General features: G+C 40.0%; 1 protein-coding gene across 3 annotated transcripts in view; it reads left to right on the forward strand.

Moving 5' to 3' along the window:
• Positions 1-21,262, forward strand: part of gramd1ba (GRAM domain containing 1Ba) — a 647,360-nt gene that overhangs the window by 76,476 nt on the left and 549,622 nt on the right. The window contains exon 1 of one of the 3 annotated variants that reach the window (XM_087976430.1): positions 9,221-9,235. The exons of the other annotated variants lie outside the window; for them this stretch is intronic. The gene's annotated coding sequence lies outside the window, so the exon portion shown is untranslated. Of the gene's footprint in view, positions 1-9,220; positions 9,236-21,262 lie in introns of those variants that run through there. 3 annotated transcript variants of the gene reach the window in all.

Genomic DNA, 21,262 nt, shown 5'->3' on the forward strand with positions numbered 1-21,262 from the left:
GTTCCCAAACCGGATGGGACTCAACAATTCTGTGTGGATTATCGGAAGGTCAACACCATTAGAAAATCGGACTCAAATCAAATTCCTAGATTGGAGCACTGTACCAAGTAAGTTGGACAAGCGAGTTACTGGCAGGTACCGATTTAATGCGTGGTTACTGGCAGGTACCTTCATCAGAGACAGCGAAAAGAATTTCTGCATTTGTAGCCTTAAATGGGCTATTATCAGTTTAAAGTAATGCCCTTTGGAATGAAGAACGCGCTTGCCACATTCCAAAGATTCACGAACAGAGTTGTGGCTGGGTTAACAAACTGTGCAGTCAATTTGGATGATGTAGTGATCTTCAGTAAGTCTTGGAAGGATAACACGGTACAGTTGGCAGAGTTCTTTGAATGACTACGAGAAACAAAACTGATGATAAACTTAAATAAAATGGAATTCGTGAAACAGAGGTGATGTTCTTGGGACATAACATCAGTCATGGAAGGTTGACCCCACGGAACGCAAAGATGAAGGTTATCGAGGAATTTTCATGAACATCTTTGAAGAAAGCGGTAGAACATAGAACAATACAGCACAGAACAGGCCCTTCGGCCCACAATGTTGTGCCGAACATTTGTCCTAGCTTAAGTACCCATCCATGTACCTATCCAATTGCCGCTTAAAGGTCACCAAAGATTCTGACTCTACCACTCCCACAGGCAGCGCATTCCATGCCCCCACCACTCTCTGGGTAAAGAACCCACCCCTGACATCTCCCCTATACCTTCCACCTTTCACCTTAAATTTATGTCCCTTTGTAACACCCGGGGAAAAAGTTTCTGACTGTCTACTTTATCTATTCCTCTGATCATCTTATAAACCTCTATCAAGTCACCCCTCATCCTTCGCCGTTCCAACGAGAAAAGGCCTAGCACTCTCAACCTATCCTCGGATGACCTATTCTCCATTCCAGGCAACATCTTGGTAAATCTTCACTGCATCCTCTCCAAAGCTTCCACATCTTTCCTAAATTGAGGTGACCAGAACTGCACACAGTACTCCAAATGTGGCCTAACCAAAGTCCTGTACAGTTGCAACATCACTTCACGACTCTTGAATTCAATCCATCTGCTAATGAACGCTAATACACCATAGGCCTTCTTACAAGCTCTATCCAGGAGGAGAAAGTGAGGTCTGCAGATGCTGGAGATCAGAGCTGGAAATGTGTTGCTGGAAAAGCGCAGCAGGTCAGGCAGCATCCAGGGAACAGGAGAATCGACGTTTTGGGCATAAGCCTTTCCTGAAGAAGGGCTTATGCCCGAAACGTCGATTCTCCTGTTCCCTGGATGCTGCCTGACCTGCTGCGCTTTTCCAGCAACACATTTCCAGCTACAAGCTCTATCCACCTGAGTGGCAACATAGACCCCAAGATCCCTCTGTTCCTCCACCTCACTAAGAACCCTACCGTTAACCCTGTATTCCGCATTCTAATTTGTCTTTCCAAAATGGACAACCTCACACTTGACAGGGTTGAACTCCATCTGCCACTTCTCAGCCCAGCTCTGCATCATATCTGAGTCTCTTTGCAGCCGACAACAGCCCTCCTCACTATCCACAACTCCACCAATCTTCGTATCGTCTGCAAATTTACTGACCCACCCTTCGACTCCCTCATCCAAGTCATTAATAAAAATTACAAACAGCAGAGGACCCAGAACTGATCCCTGCAGAACTCCACTTGTAACTGGGCTCCAGGCTGAATATTTGCCATCTACCACCACTTTCTGACTTTGACCAGTTAGCCAGTTTTCTATCCAATTGGCCAAATTTCCCTCTATCCCATGCCTCCTGACTTTCCGCATAAGCCTACCATGGGGAACCTTATCAAATGCCTTACTAAAATCCATGTATACTACATCCACTGCTCTACCCTCATCCACATGCTTGGTCACCTCCTCAAAGAATTCAATAAGACTTGTAAGGCAAGACCTACCCTTCACAAATCCGTGCTGGCTGTCCCTAATCAGATGCTTTGATTCTTAGGACACAGTGGATTCTATCAGAAGTTTGTTCCAAACTTCAGCAGAGTACTGGTACAGTTAATAATTTGCTGAAGAAGAACACAAAGTTTTTGTGGACACAACTATGCCAGGAGGTTAATTTGAAATCATTTGAAATCGATGTTAACCACCAAACCAGTTTTAGCGACACCAAACTTTTCAACACCTTTTAAAGTCGCCATTGATGCTAGTGACATTGGAGTTGGAGCTGTACTCCTACAGGAAAATGAGGATGGGATTGAACTGCCAGTTGGTTACTTTCCGAAGAAGATAACCATTCACCAGAGGAAATACTCCACAATCGAAAAGGAACTATTGAGTTTGGTAATGGCCTTACAGCATTTTAATGAGTATGTCACGAACAATGTGTCGAAGACTATTGTGTACGCTGACCGCAATCTGCTTCTATTCTTAGAACTTTTTAAATATGAGACTATTTCATTGGAGTCTTATGTTACAGACTTTGAATTTAAAAATCATACATGTTGCAGGTGGGAAGAATGTAATCGCAGATGCGTTATTGTGGATTTAACTGAGAGAGTTTAGATATATGGGAAGAAGTTAAGGTGAACTTAAGCAAGTTATTGGTATGTTAGGGTAATGGGTTTAAAAGGTTGAAAAAAACATTTTTTCAGTATGACGATTCATTTTTTTCTTAAGGGGGGAGGTGTTATGAAGTTGTGCATGTACTTTTAAGAGAGTTAAAAGAAGCAGAACTACCGGACACAGCACCAAGTAACAATGTAATACTTGGTCAGACAACACAATTAGTTCATTGCCTGGAGACAAAAACAAATTCAAATTAAACCAATCAGTTTAAATTAAAATCCGAGAAATCGCAAACTCCAATCCAGTTGAATTGAATATATTGACAATCTTAAAAGCCCATGGCACAATCCGAGGCTCTGGGGTATAAGACAGGGGGAAAATTAAACAGTTGGGAGGAGAACTGACAAGTCCTAGCATGTAACAGACTGCTTGAAAAAATATCTCTCTTAAAAGTATCTTTTCGATCAGTAACCTGTGACGCAGAAATTCCTAACAAGGAGGATAGAAGACACTGGAAGATCCAAAGACAAGAACCTATAGCTGCCTGCTTTTGAGATGAGTGGTGTTGTTTTGTAAATCTTAACTGGGAGTTTTATCGGACTAGTGTTATAGAAATTGTAAATAGTGGTTAGTTAATTATTCTGTTATACTTTTAAGAAATAAAGTTACATTTTATTTTACATAGTTCTTGGCCATTTGAATTTTTACAGATTACTGCATGAGATAAATCTTTTCTGTGTTGCTGGTTTTAAATTAAGTTGGAGAGTTTACCCATACTGTAACACTTATCATACTTTCTTCTTATCTGCTGTGCCTGAAGTTAGGTTCCTGAACCTTTCCTTACTCTGTCTTATTACTTGTTTGAGAAACATTAATCCCTTTCCTCAGTCATCCCCCCCCCCCCCCCCCCCCCCACCTTAGGCTTTTCTGTAAATATTTATACGCAATTGAGCCCACCCCCTACTATTTAAATTTTTAGCTACAGCCCTAGTTCTGCGACTTCCCAGTACTCTGGTCCAAGCAAGATTCAGTTGGAGCAGATCCCATCGTACCAGCTCCTTCCCTTCCCAGTATTGGTGCCAATATCCCATGAATTTGATTCTTTCTCCCACACCAGTCTTTGAGTCAGGCATTTACCTCTTAAATTTGTTGACTCTGTGTCAGTTACATAGTGGGTCAGGTAGTAATCTGAAGATTATTACCTTTTTGTTTATTCTTTTCAGTTTAGCCCTAAGCTGCTCTCATACTCTCTGCAGAACCTCTTTCCACCTAAATCACTGATACCTATGTGGAGCATGACAACTGGATCTTCTGCCTCCCATTCCTAGTTCATCTGCAGCCCCAGATGAGTCATCCTGGACCCCGGCACCAGGCAGGCAAAATATTCTTTGGGACCTTCAATCCTGGCCTCAGGGAACGGTGTCTATTCACCCTGACAGTACTACTCCCAATCACAATTACATTTCTATTTTCTCCCCCTTTTGAATGGCTCTCTGTACCATGGTATGATGGTCAGTTTGCTTATCATCTCTACATCCCCTGCTCTTGTTCATGCAGACAGCAAAATGTTTTGAAGAAAGCTCACTGGACCTTAAATGCTAACTCTGATCTCTCTCCACCGATGCTGCCAGACCTGCTTTGCTTTTTTCAGCAATTTCTGTTTTTGTTTCTGAGTTCCAGCATTCACAGTTCTTTCTTTTTTTTTGTTTAGAATCTTTAAACATATTAGACAAGTTTGAGGGATAAGGCTTGGATCCTTCTATCTGTCTAGCTGGTAGTCACACACTCCTGTCCCTGACTAGATTAGATTAGATTAGATTACAGTGTGGAAACAGGCCCTTCGGCCCAACAAGTCCACACCGACCCGCCGAAGCGAAACCCACCCATACCCCTACATTTACCCCTTACCTAACGCTACGGGCAATTTAGTATGGCCAATTCACCTGACCCTGCACATCTTTTGGATGTTGGGAGGAAACTGGAGCACCCGGAGGAAACCCACGCAGACACGGGGAGAATGTGCAAACTCCACACAGTCAGTCGCCTGAGGCGGGAATTGAATCCGGGTCTCTGGCGCTGTGAGGCAGCAGTGCTAACCACTGTGCCACCGTGCCGCCCACCGACTACTGACCGAATTTGAGGTAGTTAATCTTGGGATTGTGACTACCTCCTGAAACACTCTGCCCAGGTAATTCTCCCAGAGTCTGAGATTTCCCCTGAAATGCATCTGTGTAATTTGCCTTAATTACTCTTTGTGACAATGAATTCTACATTCTACTCACATGCTGCATAAGCATGTTCTTTTGAATTCCTCGTTTGCTTTAAAAGTAGTTGCCTTATATTTGTGGTCCTGACTTTTTGACGAATTTGTCAAAGTGAATTAATTCTTTTAAACAGAAGTTAGAAACTTTAAAACTCATTTCGAATGAGAACATTGAAATGTACTAGCCTGAACAAAACTAAAAATCTCTGTCGTGGATTGAGAATTAAGCAGAGGAACATTACTTGCTTAACAAATAAAAGTGCATAGCTGTGTATAATTTGTATTTAAAGTTCCTCTCTCAAAATCTCAGTCTCTTATTTTTCAAATCAAATAAAAACTCACTACTATTTGTCAATTGGAATTTTTTTTTGTTTTTTTTTTGTTGCATTGTCCAAAAATGACCTCTGGTGATGCCATCAACTCATCTAACATTGCTGATGGTTTAGGTTCATCTACCAGGGAGTCTTTCAGTACAGGTGCCTGTAATCCCTGCAACCATCATTCCCATTACTGATCAATTAACTGCTGAGAGTAGATTCCACATCCCATCATACAGGGCAGGAACAATAATGAAACTTAGTGTATGTTCTGTTTCTCTGCTGATTCATTTAATTATTTTAGAGCTTGTTAGAATAAACTGATCTTCTGTCTTTAAGTTGATTTTTTTGCATTAAGGTTGGAGCTCATTCATCAGACTTGAGTAGTGAAGAGCCAATTTAAAAATAATTTGAGCGCAATAAGGTGAAAGCGCTATGTGTTGTCCATTGACTTGTGATTTCTTGGGTCTGTTCTGGAACTGTAATGTTATTTTCTACAGTTCTGCTCATGATATGTTTATTTGTTTGCTTTTGGATTATACTTCTCTCACCCTTCACCTCAGTCTCTTCCTTGGTTCACCTTCTCTTGCCTCCCCCTTTTGTTTTTCTTTCTCTCCTGTACATAATATATTCCACAGGAAATGTCTTCAGAAATTATGGTTTGAATTTATATATGCAATTATTTGCACTTCGTTTTGCCACTAAAAAATAACCTTGTCAAATCTATGCAGTGCTGATAGCAAAAGTTCATTCTTTGTGTAACAATTCAAAGTAACCAACGAAAACATTACCAGCGACACAACAAAAAGTATGTGCAGTTTGGATGCACTGATGTTAAATTGTCCTAGATGCTATTATTTGCTCCAGAAATCATTCATCAGAGAAATGTTTTAGTATATGTGATCTTCATCAAGGTTTTCAATTTATTTTGTGTATTAAGTGTAAATTTTATTTTTCTTATTTCAGCACTTCCCCCGATCTAGTTAATGGAACTTGAGATTGTGTTTACATTAGAATTCTTGATTTAGAGCACACAATAATCGTCATATGCTCAGACACTATCAAGCTAAAACTTAAATTTAAATTTACTGAGTTCTAGAGATATCACTAGAATTGATATACACTCCAGGACTTTCCTTAGCTTTTTTCAAGGCTCACATTTAAATGCATTTTCAACTAGATTTAAGCACAAAATATCCTATAGAAGTGGTGATTTGAAGCTAGTGCTTCCAAATAAACCTGTTGGACAATAACCTGGTGTTGTGTGATTTTTAACTGTCAAAGTGGGGAAATCATTTATGGCTTTTGGATTTGATGATTTGTAAGTTATTTCTTCAGTGTTACAGTATTTTTTTCCTTGTAATTTTTTACTTTACTTAATCTAAGTTAAAACAAAGAAACACAGGCAAGTGGGACCAGTTTGGTTTGGGAAACTTGGTCGGCATGGATGAGTTGGACCGAAGAGTCGGTTTCCATGCTGTATCATTCTATGACTCTAAGTCTGTTGAGTTAATCATATTAAAGTAAAAAGGATATCAAATAAAGTACTTTGAATATCTGTTTATGGATTGAGAAGATCAGCAAGAACTCTGTCTGGAATTATTTCCCTGAGATGAAAGGGACAAGGAGAAACTGTTACAAAGGAATTAAAAGCAACATGCTAATTAAGCAACTCTGGGAAGATGGAGCCAAAACAACATTATCAAGCAGTGTTACCTCCTCTGTCCCAAGCAACAGCTTGTTGACTTGCTGCCTCATGACAAATGGGTAAATAAGACTGCATGCAGAAAGAATGTCCTGAGTTAATGGAGTTAATTACAGGAAAAATTGCATCTTCAAACGGACAATCATTGAATAGGGGAGTTATTTCTGATAAGAAAGCAAGCTGAAGTTTGATGGTTCTCGGGAGTCATCAATATTTGGATGAAAAAATCTAAAGGATCATAAATAATATCACATCGCAAACTTGAAACTGGGAAAATTGTATCAAAACTCAATTCCATGATTCCTTAGCAGTAGAAATTCAAACAGCAACATTGCATAAGGGTAGAACACTGGACACAGTCAGAGACAAACACTGTTAGTTGGGATTGTAGCTAAATTCCACCATTAACTGGGTGTGAGGCTGAACCCGCTTTGCTACTGGGTCTTATTTGGTTGTTACATGCAATAAAGTTTAAATAATTGTTTCAGCAATTTATCCACAGCACTGATTGCATACACTCACCTCTATGAAAGAGCAGCGACCTCACTGAATAGTGCCAGGCAGAGTTTGATTTTAACAAATTCAAAACCCAATCATTTACAGTTAAAATCTCACCATGCAGTCTGAGTCAGAAAATAGAAACTAGAATATTGAATTTATTGTAAGATCATTTATAGCAAACAGAACGAAGTGAGGGATAGATAATAGTGGGAAAAAAAAACATTCTGAAGGCACGACGCTGCACACTTTAGAATCTTTTAAAATTCACTTAGATGTGAATGCACGGTTCTACCTTTTATGGCACCTCTAGTGGCGAAGTCAGCAACTCAAATGCTCTGGTCGGTTTTAAGGCCGAGCCGATTGTGGTACTAGGAGAAAGTGAGGACTGCAGATGCTGGAGATCAGAGCTGAAAAATGTGTTGCTGGAAAAGCGCAGCAGGTCAGGCAGCATCCAAGGAGCAGGAGAATCGAAGTTTCGGGCATAAGCCCTTCTTCAGGAATGAGGAAGGTGTGCCAAGCAGGCTAAGATAAAAGGTAGGGAGAAGGGACTTGGGGGGGGGGGGGGGGGGGGGGTTGGGAATGCGATAGGTGGAAGGAGGTTAAGGTGAGGGTGATAAGCCGGAGAGGGGGTGGGGGCGGAGAGGTCAGGAAGAAGATTGCAGGTCAAGAAGGCGGTGCTGAGTCCGAGGGTTGGGACTGAGATAAGGTGGGGGGAGGGGAAATGTGGAAGCTGGAGAAATCTGCATTCATCTCTTGTGGTTGAAGGGTTCCTAGGTGGCAGATGAGGCGCTCTTCTTCCAGGCGTCGTGTTGCCATGGTCTGGCAATGGAGGAGGCCAAGGACCTGCATGTCCTTGGCGGAGTGGGAGGGGGAGTTAAAGTGTTCCGCCACGGGGCAGTTGGGTTGGTTGGTGCGGGTGTCCCAGAGGTGTACACTGAAACGTTCTGCAAGTAGGCGGCCTGTCTCCCCAATGTAGAGGAGGCCACATCGGGTGCAGCGGATGCAGTAAATGATGTGTGTGCAAGTGCAGGTGAATTTGTGGTATTGGTGTGACAGTTTTTGAAGGAGCAGTACAGTAAGGTGGACAGAAACATCCTGATTTCCACATTAAACTGAACATATAAGGACACCAGAAGTTGATGTCTATTTGTCCAATAATAAGCTGCAGCTTCGTGATCAGTCTTTACGCAAGGTGTTTGTCAGATTTACAATGGAAACTGCCACATAAGGTGTCTTTTTAAAGAAAAAATTATATCAGTAGTATTGCATCTCCACTACCAAGTCGTTAAAATAACGCATTGCAAGTCTACGATATTAAGTTTCATCTTCCAAGCAATGACGGTAAATATTAAATAGACTGAGCATGCATTCTGGCATGATCTTTATTTTATTGTGAAATAAAATTGCTGTGAATACATCCACCCAATATAATGTTTCTTCTAGTTAAATGAAATGCGTACAACAGAGGTTTCTCCTCTCGTTTCATTTCTTCGTGTTTACTTGTGTATTTTCAGTGATCCAACCGTGTCCCCCATCTGTTTGGATTTTGTGAGCATTGTGAAAGTAGCGAGGAGTTGGTGTTGATTGTTACCGGGACTGACAGTGCCCTGGATGCCCTCCCTACCGAGTTGAGTGTGGGTGTAAGTGTGCGCGCCGCCACAGAGGCGCGGAGCTCTGTTTGTGGGAGGTACTTGGATAATAAATGTTCCTTCTCACCTCCCTGGTAAATCCCGATCGCTACAGTCCGCGCAGTGCTAACCTCTTCCGTGCAAAACGAATATACTGAGGTGAGGAGATAGCTTCTCGGTGTTCTGCATCTCTGTGCATATGGAGTTCGCCGGAGGATTACAGCACTTAAGTGAGTTTTTGCTCAATTAATCGTAATGATTCACTATTTCAGCAGATCCAGGCATAAGAACTGCTTAATTGCATTCGCAACATTCATTTGAAAACTCAATTTCCCAATTTTTACAAACGTATGAATAATTAAAATGCCTTTCAGAGATATAGAATGAATGAAAAGAAATACTATTGAAAGTAAAAATAATTGTATATAATCTGTTGGTTTTTTGGAATACATTTGATTTGAAAATGGATTTTTACTTTCCCTTACACAGATAGTAAATGACGACGTGCCACGTAGTTTGGAATTATGTGTAGGACTTTGGTTTTCTAAAAATATTTAGATTTATTCACAATAAAGAGCCACGGGTTCTCCTTGTCCTCAAAGCTGCACCTCTTTAAATTTCATTTAAGATCGAACCACTCTGCTATGCAAGTGTCTCCAAACCTATAATAATTACTGTTACAGCTATGAAATTAGTTACTGTGCTTAAAAAGTCAGTTTTTCTGCTTTGAGTGTTGTGCTTTCCAGAATTAAGAGATTTAGTGTGGGAAAACAAAACTAATTGTGGAATATTTTAATTTTTCTTCCTGGTATTTTGTTTTAAACAAATATTGATAAGTAATGTAAGTCTCATCCAATCTGAGGACGTTTGATTTAAAAGAAACATAACTTTGTTATGATTTAAAAATAGATAACACATGGACATGTATTGCTCCTCAAACATTGCCTAAGTATGTATGGAACCAATTCTGTAATTTTTATTCAATATATAAGAACCTCTTTCTTGTAAGGGGTTGTCATCTCAGGAACATTTTGCGTTTTTTTTGTGATTTATCAATGAATAATTTGTGGACCAGGATCTTCTGAGTGGGTGCCTCTCCCTTCTGCTCTATATGCTTCTCACGGCTCTCCCCCCAATCTTTCTCTCCCCCCCCCAATTAATATGTGGAACATGAGCAGGCCTTTAAGCTATCTGGTTTAGTAACTGTGCATTATGCTTGTGGTCCTAAACTCTGGAATTTCCTTCCAAAATCTCTCTGCCTCCCTTTCCTTCAAATTGCTCCTTAAAATCTACATCTTTAGTTAAACCTTTTACCAACAATTTATTTGGATCAGTGTCACATTCTTTCTGATAACTAGACTAGAGGAGATTGAGGTTTACAAGGAAGAGGTATTAGAAATACTGCAGAATGTGAAAATAGACAAGTCCCCTGGGCCGGATGGGATCGATCCTAGGATCCTCTGGGAAGTAAGGCAAGAGATTGCTGAGCCTTTGGCATTGATCTTCAAATCATCATTGTCTATAGGAATAGTGCCTGAGGACTGGAGGATAGCAAATGTGGTTCCCTTGTTCAAAAAGGGTAGTAGAGACAACCCTGGTAATTACAGACCAGTGAGTCTCACTTCAGTTGTTGGGAAAGTGTTGGAAAAGGTTATAAGAGAGAGGATTTATAACCATCTAGAAAAGAATCATCTGATCAGGGACAGTCAGCACGGTTTTGTGAAGGGTAGGTCGTGCCTAATGAATCTTTTTGAGTTTTTCGACAAAGTGACCAAACAGGTAGATGAGAGTAAACCGGTTGATGTGTATATGGATTTCAGCAAGGCGTTCGATAAGGTTTCCCACAGTAGGCTATTGTACAAAATGCGGAGGAATGGGATTGTGGGAGACATAGCAGTTTGGATCAGTAATTGGCTTGCTGAAAGAAAACAGAGGGTTGTAGTTGATGGAACATGTTCAGATTGGTGTCCAGTTACTAGCAGCATACCACAAGGGTCGGTGTTGGGTCCACTGCTGTTCGTCATTTTTATAAATGACCTGGATGAGGGCTTAGAAGGGTGGGTTAGTAAATTTGTGGACGACACTAAGGTTGGTGGAGTTGTGGATAGTGACGAAGGATGTAGTAGGTTGCAGAGAGACATAGGTAGGATGCAGAGCTGGGCTGAGAGGTGGCAAACTGAGTTTAATGTGGACAAGTATGAGGTGAGACACTTTGGCCGGAGTAATCGGATTGCAAAGTACAGGCTAATGGTAGGATTCTTGGGAGTGCAGATGAGCAGAGAGATCTCGGTATCTATGGACACAGATCCTTGAAAGTTGCCACCCAGATTGACAGGGTTGTTAAAAAGGCATACATTGTTTTGGCCTTTATTAATAGAGGGATTGAGTTCCGGAACCAGGACGTTATGCTGCAGCTGTACAAAACTCTGGTATGGCCACACTTGGAATATTGTGTACAGTTCTGGTCACCGCATTATAAGAAGGATGTGGAAGCTTTGGAAAGGGTGCAGAGGAGATTTACGAGGATGTTGCCTGGTATGGAAGGATTGTCTTATGAGGAAAGGCTGAGGGCCTTGAGGCTGTTCTTGTTAGAGAGAAGAAGGTTGAGAGGTGACTTAATAGAGGCGTACAAGATAGTCAGAGGGTTAGATAGGGTGGACAGGGAGAGCCTTTTCCCAAGTATGGGGACGGCAAACACGAGGGGACACAACTTTAAAGTGAGGGGAGATAGGTATAAGACAGATGTCAGAGGTAGTTTTTTTACTCAGAATAGTAAGGGTATGGAATGCTTTGCCTGCATCGGCAGTAGATTCGCCAAGATTGTGCATTTAAGTCGTCATTGGACAGGCAAATGGACGTACATGGAATAGTGTAGGTGGGATGGGCTTCAGATTAGTATGAGAGGGCAGTGCAACATCGAGGGCCGAAGGGCCTGTACTGTGCTGTAATGTTCTATGTTCTATGTAACTGCATTTTGCCAACATTTAACCATGTCAGAGAACTCTTAAAACAGGAATATTACTGAGTGATGATCAAATTTAAACACTTCTTCTCCTATTATTGTTCATCCTGATAACAGAGTCTGAATTTTGTGGAAAGCAGATTGTAGCCCTGACTCCTCTTATCATAAATGTTCCAGCGTATTATTAGAAAAAATATTGAAGAGAACAGTCACTCTTGGGTTTAAATACTGTATCGTTGAATAAATGACTTACATCTTTTTTGATTTTTATTGGTTTAGTTATAAAAACAAACTGATCTTTGCAAATACATTTCCAGCTCTTTTCATATAGCTTTACGTAGTTCCTCTGAAAAGAAACAAGTAAAACTATGAGATTAATTGAATAGTGTTAGAGACTTGTTCATATAATGGTGGAGTTGCTGTTTTGTTTAGATTATTTAATTGCTATGTATACTGTGAACAAGGAAGTAATTAAATACAAATTAGGATTCTCAAATGATGGTTGAATGAATGGTGAAATGTCTTTAAGATGGTTATATAGTCTTAGCTCATGACTGTTAAATTGACTTAGTAAATGTTATTCAACTCTTCTGTTTTGTTGCACTGCAGTGGGAAGATTCAGGTTCATGAGGTGCCTCTTTGAGTTTCCTTTCTTCTTGAACTAGCCTTTTAAGCACAAAAAATGAATATTAATAAAAGTAAAATCTTAGCATAAGTATACAGATTTTTCACTATTAGCATTCCTTTTTTTACTGTGATTCTGAAATGTGCCTTGGCACTTACATCTTGGCTAAAATGGCTGCTGTCTTTCAAAATCATCTGTATTATTTTTACATTATGTATTTCTAACATTTGTTTGGCAGGTTTCTAAATTTAAAAATTAATGATTCGGCTCTGTAAGGTAATGAATATTTGTAATTGACCTACATTATTTTTATAAATATATTTTAAGTTGGAGGACTAACAGGAGAATGAAATCAAAAATTCAGAAGTGAAGTTTGAGTGGATGGAATAATCTTCTTTTGCGATGTTTATTGTATTGTAATATACTGTTATCTCTGGACCAGTATTTTGTTAAAGATAAACCAAAATAAGTTGGTGTCTGAGGCACTCATGCAATCAGCAGCACTTGAGGCTTTTTCTTGTCAACTACAGTCTCTGACATGTATCTTTCATAGGTTCAATTAGCCTTTACCCTCCATTTTAATGTGATTCCTTTACTAAAACTGGTCAGTTGACTGACCTAGAATTTTAGATTTGTTTTACCTTTTTTACTGATTTTTACGACAAGATTAATTAACAAATTCAATATTTCTTAACTGTGTCAAAGGATGATCAAGATGCTACACATCAAGATTACCTTCTTCAGATAGGATGATTATTAATTAAAATAGCATTGTTAACGTTTATTGAATTGCTTTGTTCTGCACTTGCACATATAATTTTCTTCAATTTGAATTCTAATTACCAAGTAATTCCTGTGACCTTTTTTAAAAAAAATTGTAAATTAAGATTCAGAAGATTAAAAAGGACACTAAATATTCCAATAGGTATATAATTTAGGAGGAGTGATAGCAATATCACAGGACCAATAATTTAACAGGCTAATTCTCAGGGGACATGAGTATAAGAACCTATCATGGCAGCTAGTGGAGCTTGAATTCAATGAAAAACTCTGGAGTGTATAACTAGTATCAGTAATAGTGACCATGAAACTATCATCGATTATCAGAAATAACCATCTGGTCCTTTAGGGAAGAAAAGCTGACCTAGTTCTGGTCTACACATATATGGCTATGGATCAAGCATAATGTGCAATTTTAATTGTCCCTTTGAATGGTTTGGTTCCGATTAGTTCAATGAAATTAGAGATAGATACCGACATCCCATGAAAGAATAAAATAAATTTAAAAGTATCAATTTTTTCCAGGACTCTGGGTGTAGTAGAATCAACTCAGGTGCACGTGTAAGAAAAAAATTCCAGTTGAATAGAACTAATGTCTCTTATTTGGCAAATGCAGGTGGGCAGACTCTTTTGGGAATTCAGACAGAGGTTGTTTCTTGCGATACACACAGATGAGTCATTTGCCAAAACAAATATGTGCTGATATTTGCGTTCCACTATTTTCTTCCACCATACTTAATGTCATCCTGTCTGCATTTGTCTATTCTTTTCTCTTTACTTCCTAGCTTCCCCTTAAATCCATGTGTTATTTATTTCAATCAATCCAAGTAGCAGATTCCACATTTTATTTATTTTCAACAAAATCTCTTTATTTGTCGGTGATCAACTCATTGTTGTTCCAAGGTTTTGTTGTGATTTTTCATGGATGACTGTTCTAACCAATTTATAATTGCCCCACTTGCTGTAATGCTACTTATTTGTCTGCTCGTTGTTAACAAAGGGAGTGAACCATAAATTTAGTCAAGGAAGAGGGAAAACAACTACAGGCATGATAACTGCACTGGAAAATGCAGTCAAATGTCGATGACATGACCGTTTTTCAAAGTACCTACTCAGCTTTGTTAAGACTTAACATATCACCCTGTAAATTGATATGCATACTTTTGAGTGTTTTCTGACAGTTTGCCATTCTTGCAAATTTAACGTTTGGAAAAGGACCTTTCATTTCTATTTCATCATCAATATTTTTACTTCCTTTTATGCTATGGACATGGATAAACCAGCTAACAATTTTTGAATAAATATTTTAAAGTCTAGTGATACTTATGTTTTAATAAGGCAGGAATATGGCTATATGCGCTTTGCTTCCCATTGCCCAATCAACCATTAATCATTCCTGTTTTTAAACCTCCTTCAGCACAGTGGCTCTAGCCACCCACCACCAATCATTATGCTGCATTTGTCAAAGAGCCCACAGCCTGAAGCCCAGGTTAGATGAGCATTAACTTTCAAAGTCAAATTGACTTCAACTAGCCATTTCTCTCCTTGGTTAGTTGGAAGAACTGTCTTAAATCTTCAAAAAATAGTGATCTTTTGTGCATAAATTTACAAACAAATGTAGAATATTTAAAGGAGGACTTTTATTAGGATCGTTATACGATGGAAATTCATCGCCATGAGTATTTAAAATGTAGAACAGTCATATTTGGCCAATAAACTACGATAATTAGCACGAAGTTACTTAACTATTAGTGGCAAATTGATTTTCATGTATTTTGTTCTATTTTAAAATTATGTTGCTAATACAGTAGTATGTATTTAGCAAAATAATTTGTCAGTTGTTACTAACATCTTTATTGCCTCAAAATATATTTTAGTAAAGTTGCAGTAGATAAAATGATAATAAATGACCAGATATAACATCTTTATTACAAGAAGAAATCATAATCAATAACTTTGTGGTTCTGTTCGCCGAGCTGGGAATTTGTGTTGCAGACATTTCGTCCCCTGTCTAGGTGACATCCTCAGTGCTTGGGAGCTTCCTGTGAAGTGCTTCTATGATGTTTCCTCCGGCATTTGTAGTGATTTGTATCTGTCGCTTCCGGTTGTCAGTTCCAGCTGTCAGACAGCTGGAACTGACAACCGGAAGCGGCAGATACAAATCACTATAAATGCCAGAGGAAACATCACAGAAGCGCTTCACAGGATGCTCCCAAGCACTGAGGATGTCACCTAGGCAGGGGACGAAACATCTGCAACACAAATTCCCAACTCGGCGAACAGAACCACAACAATGAGCACCTGAGCTACAAATCTTCTCCCAAACTTTGAATAGTCAATAATTGAAGTACTGCAGTAAAAAACGTGTCACCTTTTGGAATAATTATAGTTGGAAAGCATTCTGATGTTGTTCAAAGCGGATTTTTGTTCGTTCTTAGTGCTGATGAAACTTATGAAAGCACTATGTTTCCCAAGTTAAAGTTTGGTCTTAATTAAATGCCCCCGTAATGTCACATACCCAAAGGTTTGGTCAGGTACGTTGCTGTCAGGTCTTTGCCAACGTTATTTTCTAACTTATTGCAATAGATCTCACATGAGCAGCTTGGATGAGTCATTCACTATTTCTTCCTCCTTCACTGCATGGAAGTGCCTGGCATCTGCTTGTTTTGCCGAGTTGAGACTGGGAAGTAGTTGTCTGCAGAACCACAAGTACAAATCTGTTATTCTGTAACATAGCGCACTGATGAAAGTTTGTGGGTATAATCGTAATTAACTAGCAGAAGTAGATTAGATGTGTGTAAGATTCCGATTGCCACTCCTCCATTATCTCGACCTTGGTGCTTTTTGAAGTGAAAAACACCAATGATGAATTAAGTATAATAAATTACAATCACTGTGATTGTGTGCCACTTTTTAGAGTTTCTTTGCACATTTGAAGCAATTTCAGTACTTTGTTTTTTTTCCTTTACTTGTAATCATATTAGGAGCAAATTGATATAATCAGAAGCCACATCACTTTTGCTTTTCAATGTAATTTTTAAAATCTTGTCATTTCGATGTTTTCTATAAACATTTTCTAATTATTCATTTAAAACACATTAGCAATGTGTTGTTTTAAGTCTAGTATAGATTAGTAAATGGTGTTCAGTTATGAATAATTTGTCTTAGGGGCAGGTAACAGTTTAGTGATATTATTGTTGGCCTGTTAATCGAGAGACCCAGGTAATATTTGGGGGAACCAGGGTTGAATCCTGCCATGGCAGATGGTTTAATTCGATCTCAATAAAAAATCTGGAATTAAGAGACTAATGATGATCATCTTTCCATTGTTAGTTTTGGAGAAAAATATGTCTGGTTCACTTTTCTCACAGTGTCATAGAGTTATACAGCACGGAAACAGACCTTTTGGTCCAACCAGTCCATGCCAAACATAATCTTAAATTTGTCCCACCTGCCTTTGCCTGACCCATAACTCTCCAAGCCTTTCCTATTCTTGTACCTATCCAAATGGCTTTTAAATGTTGTAATTCTACCCGCATTCACTACTTCTTCAGGACGTTCATTCCACACATGAACCACCTGTCAAAAATTTGCCTCTCATGTCTTTTTAAAATCTCTCTCCTCTCACCTTGAAAATGTGCCCTCTAGTCTTGAAATTCCCCCATCCTTGGGAAAGACAATTACTATTAACTCTATCTATACCTGTCATTATTTTATAAAGTTCTATCAGGTTGCCTCTCAACCTCCTATGCTGCAGTGAAAAATGTCCCAAACTTTCTTTATAACTCAAACCTTCATATCTGGCAACTTGCTGGTAAATCTCTTCTGAACCATCTCCAGCTTAATAATATCCTTCCTAGAATAGGGAGACGAAAACTGGACACAGTATTCCAAAAGAGACCTCACCAATGTCCTTAACAACCTCAACATGACTTCCCAACTCCTATACTCAAAGGACTGAGTAATGAAGGCAAGTATGCCAAATGCCTTTTTTTTGTAAATATATTTATTAGCAAATTTTTTTAACTTTACAAACATATAAAATTATTGAAAAATACAATCGATAACAAATATCAGTATAATTAAAAAAAACACAAGTTTACAATACTAACTGTCTACTAACTACTAACCTACCCTATAATACAAAACAAACCCTAACACTGTGCAAAGCAACACCAAAAAAAATGAAGAAAAGCAAAAAAACCCACAAAATACAGAAAAGCTATGCTCTGCGCAAAGCTCCCAAATAAAGGAATGGGAGCATTGTATATGTACCCGTAGTAACTCTAGAGACTCCCTCCAGGGCCCAGTGCTTGACAAGTCTAACCATCCTGGTTAAACAAAAGCCCTAGTTAAGATAACTGACAAATCTATATCCAAATAACTCGAGTAGGGCTGCCATGCCTTATAAAAATGGTCTGTTGTGTGGTGCACTACGTTGGTAAAAATGTTCAAGGAAATGTGCTCCATAACTAATTTCTGCCATCCCAGCAAGCCCGGCGGGTTCTCAGACACCCAATTCATCAGAATATTCTTCCGTGGACAGTATGCAAGAATATTAAATAGTTTCTTCCCATGCCTGTCTAAAGATGGTAAATTCGGTAGACCTTAGAGAAGAGATATTGGGTCTACTTTGACTTCAGTCCTCCATACCCTCCTTATCTCTCCTGCCACGGCGCTCCAATAAACATGGAGCCTGTGGCATGTCCAGAAGCAATGGGTAAGAGTGCCTACACTTATTTTACATTTGGGGCACACTGAAGATGCCCCTTTTTTAAACTTCTGCTCTGGTGCCAGATGAGTCCTGTGCAGAACTTTTAACTGTGTAGCATGTCCTATTGCAGATTGAGATCTTTTGAGTATTCTCTCATATGTTCTCCCATGTTTCAGAAGAGATCTCCACTCCTAGCTCTTGCTCCCAGACTTCACATAACCGGTTAATATCCTGCCAGGCCCTGCCACCCAGCAGGCACTAGAGGGCATTAACCAAAAAGTTGCTTGTGGAACGTAACAACAAACTCTCTGTATTGGGCTTAAAGGGCTTACTGAGAAGCATAGTCGTCTTCTGGATGAAAGCAAATTACTGCGGATGCTGGAATCTGAAACCAAAAGAGAAAATGCTGGAAAATCTCAGCAGGTCTGGCAGCATCTGTAAGGAGAGCAAAGAGCTGATGTTTCAAGTCTAACTGACCCTTTGTCAAAGCTCACATTTTCCAGCATTTTCTCTTTTGGCTTCTTCTGGATGAAATCCCTAACCTGAAAAAAACAGAAAAGATCTCTGCTGGACAACCTGTATTTGCGGCTCAGTTGCTCAAAAGACATCATAACCTCCTCCTCCTCCAACAAGTCTCCCTAACTAGAAACTCCTCTCGCTGCCCATAGTTTGAACCCTGAGTCCATCATCCCTGGTTGGAACCCTGGCATGCCAACTACAAGCGTAAGCGGCGAAGTCTTGGATAAATAACCCTCACTCTGATGCATCACCCTCCATGCCTTGACTGTACTAATGACAGTGGGGTTCTGGCAGTGTTCCATTACTGTCCTCATCTTATCATGAACAACAGTTTAATAAGAGGGCACTTTGCCCGGGAGGCCTCAATATCTAGCCATATTGAGTTTGGATCGTTACCTACCCAATCACAGACAATGGACAGCAGGGAACTCAATTGATACTTTTTGATGTCTGGGAAATCAACTCCTCCCCCTCCTTGAGGCAACTGCAATTTAGTAAGTTTGATTAGGGGCCACCCACGATGCCAGACAAAGGAACCAAACCATCCCATAAGTTTCTGCAGTGTTGACCTGGGAAACACTATAGGGAGCATACACATGCGATAAAGCAAACGAGGAAGAACATTCATCTTAATGCGAGATATTCAGCCCAGCCATGAAATTGGAAGAGCCTCTCATCTCTGGAGATTGCGCCTAATATTGCCGAGCAAGTGAGCAAAATTAGTCCGAAATAACAGATCAAACTTGGGGTAATAAGAATGCCTAGGTAACGGAACCCTGCCCGTGACCACATAAAAGGGAATTTCGGGCCACTTTCAACTTCTGGCACATCCTTAAGGTTCCGCAAAGGCATAGCCTCCGATTTTGCAAACTTAATCTTATATTCCGAAATAGCTCCAAATGAATCAATACATTGTATCAAATGGGGTACAGAAGTTATTGGGTTGGATAAAAACAGAAGGACATTATCCGCATACAATGTAAGCTTGTGTGCTCTCAATCCCACTTCTGGAGCAGTTATGAGGACGTTCTGACGAATGGCCTCTGCCAGCGACTCTATCACCAACATAAACAACAACGGTGAGAGGGGACAGCCTTGCCGACTACCCCTACCAATCCTAAAATTCCCAGACTTCTCCCCGTTGGTGATGACTGTGGCCAGAGGGTGGCGATATAAAACCTCCACCCACCCAGCTAAGACTCCACCCAACCCAAACTGTTCTAAGACATAAAAACGATACGGTCATTCCACCTGGTCAAATGCTTTCTCTGCATCTAAGAAAATCACCAACCCCTGAATTGATCATTGCTGACAAACTTGGACCATATTATTAGAGGACCTAATATTATTAGAGGACATACTGCCTCTTATAAAGCCTGTCTGGTCCTTTTTAATAATATGGGGCAACACCCTTTCCAATCTCAGTGCCAGGATCTTAGACAGAATCTTGAAATCAGAATTTAATAGAGAGATGGGCCTATATGAGGCACAATCCTCAGGAACCTTCCTCTTCTTAAGAATTAAGGAAATATTAGCTTATCTCAAAGATGGTGGAAGGCATTCATGCATATAGGGGTGATTGTACATCTCCAACAACGGCCCTGACAGAATCCCTATAAACTTCTTATAAAACTCACCTGGGAGACCATCAAGGCCAGATGCTTTCCCACTCTGAAGTAGCCTAGCTGCTTCCTGTATTTCCTGAACTGTCAAGGGGGCATTAAGGAGAGAAGCCTGTTCCAAGGTAACCCCTGGTAGATCCAAGTTCTTTAAAAAGGTCTCCATTTTAGCTATCCTGTCCTCGCAACCTTCAGACCGATACAATTCAGAGTAAAAGTTCCGAAAAGCCTCATTAATCTTTTTAGCATCGTATGTAAGGACCCCGGCGCTGCCTCTGACTGCAGTAATGGATTGGGGAGCACGCTTTTTCGAGGTCAGGTACGCTAAATACTTCCCTGGCCTATCCCCATATTCTAACAGCCTTTCTCGAGCAAAAGCAAGTTCTTTCTTTGCGTTTTGTGTCAGTATTGAATTCAAGGCAGCCCGGAGGACCATGATCTGCTGTAGCTTAGTCACCGAAGGCCACGCAAAATGTGCCGCCTTGGCGGCTTTCAACCGTGTCTCAAGTAGATGCTGCTGTTCCTCCTTCTGTCATTTCCGGCTAGCCAAATAGGAAATAGCTAATCCCCTAGCAAAGGCCTTAGCAATCTCCATAGCATAGACGGACTACTAGCGGTGCCTGAGTTGATATTCAAGAATTATCTTTTAGATTCCCTACAGTTTGGAATTCTGAAACTCCTTCAAAACGTATTCCACAAATTTGGAATCCTTAAGGAGCAGAGGGTCCAACGCTAATGCCGCAAACCTAGCCCTTCACTCTTGGCCTTAACCTCCAAATATACTGCCACGTGATCAGAGGTAGCTTTATTCACAATTTTACAACCCATAATCGATTCTAGAAGGGCCAAGGGAGCCAGAAAGAGGTAATTCCTCGTGTGACATTTATGTGGGATTGAAAAAAATGTGAAGTCCCTGCCGGTAGGATGATTAAGAGGTTCAATTTTAAGAGGTTCCTTAATGTTATCAACCTTACCCTTCACTGTAACAGAAATTTAATACCGCTGAACTCTGGTCATCACACTCTTGACTGCTTCCTA

This window comes from Chiloscyllium plagiosum, unplaced genomic scaffold (assembly GCF_037043375.1).
Source record: "Chiloscyllium plagiosum isolate Xiang-an unplaced genomic scaffold, Cpla_swu_hap1 HiC_scaffold_29, whole genome shotgun sequence".
NCBI lineage: Eukaryota > Metazoa > Chordata > Chondrichthyes > Orectolobiformes > Hemiscylliidae > Chiloscyllium > Chiloscyllium plagiosum.